Source organism: Ctenocephalides felis, unplaced genomic scaffold (genome assembly GCF_003426905.1).
Source record: "Ctenocephalides felis isolate EL2017-DRISC unplaced genomic scaffold, ASM342690v1 CF-g0.4_SCAFFOLD_03573, whole genome shotgun sequence".
NCBI classification, from domain to species: domain Eukaryota; kingdom Metazoa; phylum Arthropoda; class Insecta; order Siphonaptera; family Pulicidae; genus Ctenocephalides; species Ctenocephalides felis.
The window spans coordinates 9,038,552-9,048,792 of NW_020539727.1; the positions used below are offsets into that span (position 1 = coordinate 9,038,552).

General features: G+C 27.5%; 1 pseudogene; it reads right to left on the bottom strand.

The window, feature by feature from the left end:
- Window positions 1-5,629: 5,629 nt before the first annotated feature.
- On the bottom strand, window positions 5,630-6,643 carry LOC113389468 (annotated as a pseudogene).
- Window positions 6,644-10,241: the final 3,598 nt, after the last annotated feature.

Below are 10,241 nucleotides of genomic sequence, written 5' to 3' on the forward strand. Positions count from 1 at the left end.
AATTTATATATAAATGTATATTGGTGTACCTACTTACTTAAATAGAGATATTATATGTATTTTTTATATATTTTCAACGTCAATTAATATACGTAATTATTATTTTTTTATAATATTCCACCTGTGATATGATATAATGATACTTTGTAATATTGTTGTTAAAATATTTGTTTAATAAGGATAGAATAAAATGTCAATTGTATATATTACAAATGTAGGATAATTTGTTAAGTGAAACCATCTTTTGAAAAAAAGGATGGATGGAAAGTACTAGAGTCTTGATGTAATAGATTTTATAATTTTTTATGTGATTCTAATATTGACTATTTTTAAATGTGGTTGGTAATTTAGGAAGAAGTTTCACTAAATCCTAAATCAGTTCTCAACATATGTTCTGTACAAATGCTTAGTTTTTATTTTCAAAACTAAGGATAGAAATTTATTATTTATAGTCAAAAATCAATTTTAAATAAAGTGCTGCAGCTATACAGAAATTAAATACAAATTCAAATACAATTTCATCATAAATTCAGGTTTCTGAATGATTATACTAAAAGAGTTCTAGATTCAATTTGGGTTTGTCTAATTTATTATAATTGATAAATTGACGTTTGTTTTAATGATTATTTTGATGGTAGAAGCTTCATCTTCTTTAATATGATAATAACTTATACATTTTAATAATTAAACTAAAAACTTTGACAGAGCCACGGTTGAGAATAAAATGTTAGGAATAATTTATTACAAACTTACATTTTTCCTAAAGTGTAACATTACATAATTTTTAGTGATTGGGACTATCAATTAAATAATTAAAAGGATTTCATACACTTCGGTTTAGAATGTCAATTATCCCTTTATATTATTATATATTTATATAGTAAGCCGTAATGAAACGTTTTGGGCAATTCATGGTTCCTCGGTTCGATCCCGACGAAGCTGAAAAAATTTAATTATTATATATTTATATAATAATATAATGTTTGATGAAATTAATGTTGATATTGTTTTTTAAACCCTGAGAAATAGGTACGAATTAGTATTAAGGAACCACAAGTGCTTTTATAAAGACCGTTTCTGTATTACAGCTTTTCTCGTAAAAAGTTTTATAAAAATAATATAAGTGGAAGAGAGGTAAAAATTATATAGTATGCTCAATTTAAAAAAATACGTTAAATTATTTTAGATGCTTTCTGAAAGTAGAAAAAATCTGTATGATATGATATAAAAATGATAAAGTAAATGAATGAAATAAACACAGAGTTAACACCTACGTGAGCCCTTTAAAATCATTTTAATTCAAATTTATTTATTTTTTCAAAATGCTCAAATTAAAATTATTATTTCTATACACAGGCCACTATTACTCTATAAATATATATTTAAAAAAACATAAATTGTAATAAATTAATTAAAATTGAAAAAATTCTATTTGCAATATAATTTACTACACCTTTACAGAAACGGCAAAAAACGGTTTGATATTTATTTTGTAAAGTATTTTAATGTGATCCCATTTTAAATTGTAAAAACTATAAATCTAAATAAAATGTAATATTAACTTTAGTAAGATAAGATAGTGCAGTCTATTTAATTTAAATGCATAATAAAATTTAAATTATATTAACTTAATGTAATATAATTATTAGTTTGTTACATGTTGTTAATTGAATGTTATTTGTATATTGAGGGCGTAAATATACTATTTGACATAAAACGTCTTTTTTTTAAATAAAAAAATTATGAATAGGTGTTACTGGCATTTTGCTTTAAGGCAAGATTCATTAATTACTTGATAAATATTACTATCACACTATCACAAAACTATTTTTGAAATTTTTGGAACCTCTTGAGAACAGAAGGCAATTTATTTTCAAAATTATGTTCGAGATTTTGAAGGTCTGGTGCGAATTGATGTAAGCATCTTTCTACTGGTAACTATTTTCTTTTTCATTAAATATTAATACAATTTGTTGTTTTTTTTTTCAGAGCTATTTCACCAGGTGGTAAATTGTTGAAGTACTTTTGAAGTATCTTAAAGAACTGTTTACTACACAGACAATATCACAAATTTTACTTAAAATAGGATGAAATAGAATTGATTTGTTAAGTATTACAATTATTATTCCTATTGTATTAATTTTTTATAAAGTATTGATATGATCTTTGTTTCAGAGACAGAAATTTTTAAATTGTTGAAGCACTTTAGGGGTAAATACAAGAATTTTTTACTACTTTGTTAGTATGTAGGCAAAAAATATCTTCAATTTTAAACTAGTATGTGATGAAATAAAATGTATTTGTTGAATATGATATTTTGGTCGTTATGTTCGTTAATTACTTGTTGAAATAATATTTTTTTTTTTGAAAACTTTGGAATCTATTCTAGAAGATCAAGCAATTGCAATTCAGTAAGTAAATGTATCTTTCTAATAGAACTGTTTTTTTTATTGAATATTAATAATTTTTTTTGTTTTTTTTTCAGAACTGATGCACTAAATGTTAAATTGTTAAAGTACTTTTGGATATATCACAAATTTCACCTAAAATAGGATAGAATCAAAAGCATTAGTCGAATATTTCAAATATTATTTCACTATTGCTAGTTTTCCTATATTTATTTTTTATAATATATTGTTTTTAGGAAAATTTTGGAACCTCTTGACTGCAAAATCTTTTCAAATTCATAAAGGTCTTCAGAGGATCAAAGAAATTGCAATTCAGTAAGTAAATGTAGTAAGTATCTTTCTACTGATAACTGCTTTTTTATTAAATATTAATACAATTCTTTGTTATTTTTCAGAACTAACCCACCAGATGAAGGACCTTTGGAGTATTTTCAAGATTAAACAAATTTTAACTAAAGTAGGATGAAATGGAATGTTTTTGTTAAGTATTTCAATTACTATTTTGCTATTCCTGTATTTATTTTTATGAAATATTGATACAGTTTTTTGTTTCTTCCAGAACTAACAGAAATTGTTGAACGTATTGAAGTACTTTAGGAGTATTTCAAGAATTTATTGCTACTTAGTAGGTATGCAAAATTATTGTAAAGCTTAAACTAGGCTATATATTATTTTTTGTACTTTTTGTTTATCAAAACAATTTTTTGTTTACTCGAAAATTTTGGAGATATTTTTGGAGGTACGAAGGACTTTTGGAGTATTTTCAAGAATGGCTTATATCTATAATGGTATGTAGGCACAATAATTGATAAAGATATTGTAAATTTTAAACTAAAATAAAACATAGTACATTTGTTGTACTTAAAAAATAGAAAAGGATATAAATTCAAATCACATTAAAATTATCAATATCTAAATCATAACTTAGTAAATTTCCATTACAATACATATATAAGTATTTTATTATGTTATGCAAAATTGAAAAAAAAAAATCCAGTTCATATGTTTAACAACTAGTAAAACACATTAAAAAAAGCCTTCTTCATATTTATTATTTCTGAAGGCATAACTTGAACTTCATGTATTTGATTGAATTAATGTTACCTGAATTTTATTAATGTTAACATTTTTTTCGTTTATTTATTATTAAATTATGAATTTTGAAACACCTAATACGCGTTATCATGTGTTTTAGACGAGAACGCGCGTAAGTACAATGTCAATAACATATTTAAATTTTAAATCTTTTCAAGGACCAACAAATTACGATTTCGTTTGCCAAAATCATAAAAATTGAAAGTTTTGACTCTTCGAAATTATTATTCTGCACATTTGCGAAATTGCAAAAACTATTGAACAGTACTTTAAGTATTACTAATATTTTGAATGTTAAAGAGACTAAAAAAATATATAAATAAAACATATTAATAATTTAATGATGTTAGTTTTACTGCTGATATTTTAAATATTTTATACTAAATTTGATATTTTTTATTTATTTGTATATACGCCAATTAGCTATGCACAGTAAATATATAATATTACACTAATAATTTCATAGCTTAAAAAACTACTAATATAAAATTCGAATACTAACATATAATATAATATAATACACGTACACTTTATGCATTATACTTTGGTTACATATAATTAGTTGCTCATATTATTTTATTGTATAGATGCACTTTAAGGTATTAATTTTTTTTGTTCTATGTTTATCTCTTATAATTCATCTCCTACAAATTAGTTTAAATAAAAACTAGTCGAAAGTGGCATTTTAGCTTGAGGCTGGCTGCATGCACTTCCCGAAATGAGTAATAATTGACTTAATCGACCGAAATTGAGATTTAGACATTTAGATAAAATTTAGAAGTTTTGTAGACTGCTTACTCACTTTTTTGCTAATTCCAAAACGACTTTTCTTTATAGAGTGTATTCCAATGCCTTATAAATTTTTGCAATTCAAATATTGGCTTATCAATTATTGACATATCAAAAATGACTTTTGATACAAATTTTGATCATATTTTTTCAAACTTTGATGAATTTTTAAAATTAAACTACTTGTCGTAGAGCCATAATATTTCAGTATGTTCTATAAGGCCATGATATATATCTTCAAAATATAGTTTCATAAAAATCGTCAAAAATATGTTTTTGAACACATTACAAGAAAACGGCCCGTCCGATCTTTATCAAAAATTAATCAGCACGATTTTCAAACAATATCTTTCGAACAGTTTTTGAATTTTTAAAATCAATTCAGAATTGCGGACTAAAACGTGCACGAGGTTTTTTTCATTTTTCTGCGATTTACAAAGAAACGGCTCGGCTGATCAAAGCGCAAAACTGACAAACAATAGTCCTCACCGAGATACATCAAATGGTTTTTAAATTTTTGAAATCGGTCCAGCCGTTTTTGAGAAAACGTCGATTTACGGCAAAAAATCTGTTCACACACAGTGATACATACTTTTTCCAAATTTGGTCTCATTCGATTCAGAATGGCTGGAAACGTCGTGAAAACATAAAATTAGCGAGTCGGATTTTTTTATGAAAACATAAACTTGTCCCTCAGGAAATTATCAATATCTAAATTACTTGTTTTTACTTTTACAATTACAAATTTACTTTTTAAGAAAAACGTAAGCCTTTATTAAAATCTAATATTTTATTCAGAATGTAAAATACCATTAGCTCTCAATAAATATAATTTTATTAGTAATTTATATTGAGTTATTAATTTAATTATTTTATCAAATTTATTAAAAATAAATACCCACTTGAGAAGCAAATCTAACATCATTTGGAAAATAATATTTAATCTACGTTGAATATAATATAAATCCGATAATATATATTATAAGTATTATAATAATTATCCAATTATAATTATATAATAATTATGCAATATATAATTATCCGATATTTTTTGACATCAATATTTATTAATAAACATTACTTAATAAATTTCAAATTAGTACATAATAAATAATAGTTGAAAAATAATATTAAGGGCATATTGAAAATACTAATTCTGGATAAATAAAGGTATTTGGTTTTAACAATTATTAATTTGTTAATAAAATTAATAATCAGTTTTACATAACTAATTTATATTTCATTGATAAATAATACAATAACAGAGGAAACAAAATAAATTCATAACTGTATAATGTCTTCTCTTCAACAATTCACGTTACTACAGAACATTTAACTTACGTAGAAGGTTTGGCCTTTGAAAAGTCTGGGTTATCATTTGGGCAGCTTTCATTTACGGTCTCAAATCCGATAGATTTCGCGATGTCGCCAGGAGGTATTGGTGTCAGGGGGCCCAAATCGCAGGTCGGAGGTCTCCAAAAACGCCACAAAAGAGACGAGCCTCGTTTGAGCTCCCCACGTTGTTTCAGGTAAGCCCAACATTCTTGCCAATTGTTGAAAATTGGCATATGTGGTGGTTTACTTGCAGCCAGATTTGATCCTGATAAGGCCATACAATTGGAGACCACTTGGAATGGGTACATGATGGTGCTTGTGATAAAAGTAGCTATAGCTCCTACGTAGCTGCGAGTTTCCTTGTCGTGGACCAAATGTTTGTTGATGATAAATGTCACAGCACTTGCGAACAGAAGACAAGCAATGTCTCCTAACAGTCTTGGACACAGACCATTGAAGAATCCTCCAATACCTTCATCCTGATAGATAGTTGCGAAGGATCCCAAAATTGAATAATACTTTGTTTCGCGACCAATGAACTGACTCATCATTCTGACAGTGACTACTTGGAAAGGATGACTTATTATGGTACCACTTATATGAAGTATCAAATCCCTCGACAAAGACTTCTCAAACTTTTTCCTCCTTTCAGTATCTGTGAGTTCATCATCATTAACATCTTCTTTTTCAGGAGTTGCTCCCAAACCTAATTGCTCAGCTATTTTTTCACTGCTCAGGACACTCACCACATTACCCAGGAGTTTAGGAGTCAAACCTCGATAGCAACCTGACAGGCCATCAATTCCTTTAATGTAACTGACATACTGGAAAACATTTGGGAGCACCAAAGCTGATCTGCCAAATAAAGTAGTAGTCGCCCTGGCAGGTATGGGCTCATAGCCAATCTGAATCAAAACTTTTGCATATTCAAATGGATGGCAGGCCGTATTTAAGGCTAATCTCATTCCAAACCTTGTCCATGTATTTTTTTTTGCTTCCTCCTTAGAATTTGACATTTTGGATTTTATCGTTCCCCCAAAGCTAGACTCTATTTTGTTTGATTTTGATTGGACAAGTTTGTAATTATTGACGTAATATTAACAGTCGGGGAGTATAAAATTTATAGATAGTCTATAATTGTATAAACATATACAATTAGGGTGGTCCTTAATATGAACATTTTTGAAGTTCTTTGCTCCAAAATGCTTCGAAATTGATAAAAAACTAGTTGGTATTGGTATTTTGCCTTGAGGCAAGTTACATGAACTTTCCGATATGCATAAATAATCGACTTAATCAATAAAAAATAAATTTATTATTGAGTGATTAAAAGTATTCCGAGTGGATTTATTACACATAATTGAAATCGAACGAACACTCTATCGTTATACCAAGTAAATCGTCTAATTTTAATTTTAACAAACGTCAAAAATTCTACCCATTTGCTCAAACTTTGATGAATTTTTAAAATTAAACTACTTGTCGTAAGGCCGTAATATTTCAGCGAGTTCTATAAGACCATGATATATATAATCGCCAAAAAAGGTTTCATAAAAATCGTCTTAATTTTTTTTTCAACAGTTAATTACAAGAAAACGTCTCAGTAGATTTTCACCTAAAACTAATCTGTATCATTCCCAACTAATATCTTTCGAACAGATTTTGAATTTTCAAAATCGATTCAGAATTGCGGGCTGAAACATGGCCGAAATTTTTTTCACATTCCTGCGATTTATAGAGAAACGGCTCGGCCGATCGTAGTGCAAACGATATAGTCTTTATCGAGATACATCAAATGGCTTTTAAATTTTTGAAATCGGTTCAGTCGTTTTTGAGAATACGTCGATTTACGGCAAAAAATTTGTTCACATACTCGCACACACACACACACACACACATACTTTTTCCAAATTTGGTCTCATTCGATTCAGAATGGCTTGAAATGTCGAGAAAACATAAAATTAGCAAATCGGATTTTTTATGAAAACATGAACTTCTCCTTCGGGAAGTTAAAAATACTCTGAAAGTTTTAGCTCTTAATATAAACTTTACTGCACTCCAACCAGACATAAGATTGTTTTTACGGTAGATACCATAGTCTTATAGATCATACTGAAATATTACTGCCCTACGACAAATCGTTTAATTTTAAATATTCTTCAAAGTTTGCAAAAATTAGTATCGCTTTTTTTGGCGTTTGTCAAAATTAGAACTTTTATCGATGTTTACTCATAAAACGCCTGAACCAATTTCAAAAATTTAAAAGTCATTTTATGTCTCTAGATTTGGACTAGCAGCGATTAGTTTTGCGCGATGATCGGCAAAGCCGTTTCTTTGTAATTAGCATAAAAGTAAAAAAAAATCGTCCGCGTTTTAGCCTGCAATCCTAATTTGATTTTAAAAAATTAAAAACTATTCGAAAGATATTGGCTGGGAATGATATACTGATTAGTATTTGGTAAAATTTGGCTGTTTTCTTATAATTCAATTCAAAAATTCAAATTTGAATTCAAAATTTTATTTGAAAATTTTATCTAAGTATCTAAAGCTCAATTTCGATTGATTGTTATACATTTCGGGAAATTCTTGCAACTTGCATTAATGTAAAATGCCACTTTCAACAAATATTGATTTTTAACAAGGGATATAATCACTCATCTCACAAAGGCTAATTATTTTTCTAAAAAAAATGCTAAAGGTTAAAATATTTAACGCTCAAGTAATAAATATTTTAAAATCAATATTTTTTTTTTTAAGGCTTGAGAGTAAAAATATGCACTTAACTCACTTGTAAGCAATGTTTTGAAATTAGTTTTTAATTAGAATTAATTTTTAAGAAAATATTAAGATGCAATTTTAAGGATATAATTATATATATAATTATGAAAAAGGTATATTTTTTTATACAAAATAGTGTATAGTGTAAATAGTGTATATACTCTTCTTTTATCTATGGTATATTCTACCTTTTGGATTCAAGATCTTTAAAATATTTTTTTTATCATATTTCTTTGTAGGACCGCGTTACAGGCTTCAATGATATCCAATGTTTATCAAATAGAGCAGTGGGCGATAACCTATTTATATTGATGATATAGGTAGGTCCTATGATAAGAAATTTTATAATGATAGAAACCAAAAAATGTTCGAAATATTTCTCATCACATCCAATTGTTAAGGGCGCGTCCATTAATCACATGAGGTTTTTAGGGGAAGGAGGATTTGACAAAAAATCACGTAAAATTAAGTGTGGGAAGAAGGGGTATAGTAAGAAATCACCTGTATTTATTATTATTTTTTAAAAAAATCCAAACATTTTAAAAAAAATTCTTGTCACTAAAAATACACGTGATGTTTGGTGGGGAAGAAAGAGTATTTTTGAATATCACCACGTATCACCAAGTATCAACAAAAGGCCAAAAAATCCTTAAAAATCGATCACGTGACTAATGGACACTCCCTAAATTGTTTTAATAGAGATGTAAACGCGTATTAGGCCTCTCCTTTGAGATCTCAGGTTGTTAAGTTAGGTTGTCAGGTTGTTAATATCTTAGGTTACAAGTTATAGTTATTTACGTTTATAGTCATCCTGAATATTTTAGTCATTACAATACTGGTGCTGAAATTTGCAGTATATACAATACATTTTTGAAAATATTTAGAAGAATTATTACTTACTATTTATCAGTTTTAGCCAAAAACTTTGAATTGATTTCAAAAACTCAAAAACTATTCGCAAGATTTTATTTGGGAATAGTGCTGATTAGTTTTGGACAAAGATGGCCGAGCCGTTTCTTCGTAATTAACTATCAAATAATTTTTTTTGATATAACTTTTTTTGCTGATTGAAATTTGCAAAAAAGTAAGTGAGCAGTTTTCCTAATGTTTCACAAAACAATTTATAAGGTTTTCAAAAAAAATGTTCGACGCTTTTAGCGAAATTCAACATGGCGATAAAGTTTATACACAAAACTGTGCTACAAAAATTTGTTGAATTATATAAATTAATTAAAATTTGAAATAATAAGCTACAATTTTAGGACATACAAGCACGTGTCTGTGCAATATAATTAATATAATTGCAGGTAATTTAAATGTGTTCGAGATATATCAATTGGAAATCTCAATGTAAAGTGAGAGCAAAAACTGATTTCGAAATAAACAATTGAAAATTTTATCTAAATATCCATTTCTCAATTTTGGTTGATTAAGTCAATTATTAACTGATAAGTTTCTGGCAAAGGCAGGTCCAAGCGTTCCGAAGACACGGGACAAAAAGTACCAAAAACGGTAACACAGTTTTTAAGAGAACGGAGCGTCCGATTTGAATGACTCAAAAAACATTTGACTTGTATTGACGAAATGACAAATTGATTGAATTTTTGGAAAAACAGGTATAGCTGTTTCGGAGATACAGAAGAAAATGTAAAAATAATGCTATTTGGAGGTCTAAAATGATCATTAGACTTATGTATATCATATGATCAGATATTTTATAAAGCTTTTAATAAGAAGTACAAATTTTGTGTTTACCAATGTTTACACGACTATGCGGCGCTTACGAGCTTTGACAACATATCAGCTATGCAGCGCGATTGCTTAAGGAAAATGTTC